Source organism: Meleagris gallopavo, chromosome 8 (assembly GCF_000146605.3).
Source record: "Meleagris gallopavo isolate NT-WF06-2002-E0010 breed Aviagen turkey brand Nicholas breeding stock chromosome 8, Turkey_5.1, whole genome shotgun sequence".
Taxonomy (NCBI): domain Eukaryota; kingdom Metazoa; phylum Chordata; class Aves; order Galliformes; family Phasianidae; genus Meleagris; species Meleagris gallopavo.
Window position 1 is genome coordinate 19005337 of NC_015018.2, and position 2089 is coordinate 19007425.

The following is a 2089-nucleotide window of genomic DNA, read 5'->3' on the forward strand; positions in this document are numbered from 1 at the left end:
AAAAAGGGAATGAATTAGATGAGAAATGTCCTGAAGCTTCTAAATATCCAGATATTACAGAAATAAGTGGAAACATTTCTTAAGAGGCAATTAGATGATGGCTAATTAGATAATTGTCAGAGGTCCGGCATAAAGCAGGAGGCTAGGGGAAGGCACAGGATTTTGGTGGATTTCCAGTCCTTTGTACTCATCTCTTTTTGTGTTGGTGTGAGAACTGAGGAAGTTCCCAGTCCTTTCTACATGATTTGGTAGCAGAAGCCCTCAATGGCTGTTGCAAATTTTCATCTGGCCCAGGCTCCCAACCCTTGGTTGCAGCACAAGCCCAGTGGGTGTCCCTGCTCATGGAGACCTCACTGCGACAGAGATAGAAAGGAGCCAGAGCAATGAATGAAGACTTCTTCCCCACTTCTATCAAATCTTCTATAGACAAATTGTTACTGCAAAAATTTTGCACGGAATATTCATCTAAGTTGCAATGGCTTTGCATCTCGTCCTCCCTATAACATCACTATTGTTCACAATTAGGGCCAGTTTCTGCCTCTTTTCTCAAGTTTTGTAAGGGGAAGGGCCAACCTCTCTATGGTAACAAGGCCTAAACTGTGTAACAGAACTGTCTGTGAGAATACAAGGTTTTCACAGCATCCTAACACAGTTCTGCCTGGCTGAAGTCTGCAGCATGGTACTTTCTTGTTCTGTTGTAACTTCCCTATTTAAATTTTTTTTTATTTACATCAGCAAAAGTACTGGGAGCAGGCATTTTTACAGATAAACCTACACTTCCTTTCACTGCAAATATCTTACTACATGAAAGCACACCATAGCAAAGGATCCAAACCATAGGGAGGGAGGAACTTCTGAGAACTAACAGGGCAATTATTTCTAATCTCAGTGCTAAATGCATAGGAAAGTAAGAATGTTTTAAATATTATATTTAACTAATTAGAGGTGTTTTTAAAATGCAAAATCAAATTGTGGACTCGGTGATATTTCTTAAGCCAAATTATATAAGCTTTCTGTTTTCTATATTGCATTCACTGGATGAATATATTTTAAGAAAATAAAGGGATAAAAGACAATTATTTCCTTATAGAAGATAAACCGGGGCTTTGTAATTTCAAACCATTTTCATGCCATTGTTTCTGGACTGGAGTAGCCCGACTCCCTGCATGTTGCTAACCAAATATCCAAAAGATCTCAAGTTTAGTATGTTTTTTGGTTCCTATGTTTCCCTTTTGTTATTTCCTTCTCTATCTGGATAAAAAATTGGATCATTTAAAGCAGTAATTTGTACCGTGAATATATGTATATATCTGTACTGGATGTACACCTTCTACATGTGAGGGTAGTCTTACAGCAAAGCCATCTAATATTATTTTACTTGACAACAAAACCATGGGAAGCTGCTCCAGTGTTCCTTAATGACAATTTTCAATAATTAAATATACTAAAAAATCAATCTTTAAAATTTTGTGTAAGTGGATCTTACTCATTTTGGAAACATCAAGCATTTCTATAAAGCAGTTGCAGAGTTTTGTCATTGTGCTGTTTAAGTGGTAGGATTACCAAAAAATCAGTGCTGTTTGTACTTGTTGGGTGAAGTTGTTTTGTTTTTATAACAGTCATTGTGAAGTAGATGTTCACTTAATTGGTCTGAGTTTGTCTTTTCCTTACAATCATCTTTGGAATACTAGATTCACTGGATAAATCTCTGCTATTACATCAGAGACCTGCAGAAACCCTGATTAGATCAGCCAGAGGTGCACAGTTGTCTGAAACATGAGGGAAGGTATCCAGTTGAGTTCTGTTATATCTTTCCCATGCTTTAAATAACAGACCCTCTAGAAGAGCAGAATGAGGATAGTACAGTGACTTTCTCTTTCCTTGCAGAAAGTAAAAATAAGCATACAGTGAACATAATTTTCTGGAATTAGCAGGACCACACAACTGCTGAATTAATGACATATTGTCATCTTTGGCTGTGTAGATACAAATCTAAAAGCCAAATATTTATTCAGTCCAGTATGTCAGTTTATGAAAGTGCATTGATCTTTCACTTCTAAAAATGTTGATACATCTGAAAGCATTTTTA

General features: G+C 36.7%; 1 protein-coding gene across 1 annotated transcript in view; it reads right to left on the bottom strand.

The window, feature by feature from the left end:
• HTR7 (5-hydroxytryptamine receptor 7) overlaps nt 1-2089 on the bottom strand; it is a gene marked incomplete at its 5' end in the record, with an annotated part of 33756 nt that overhangs the window by 1284 nt on the left and 30383 nt on the right. The window lies entirely within an intron of this gene.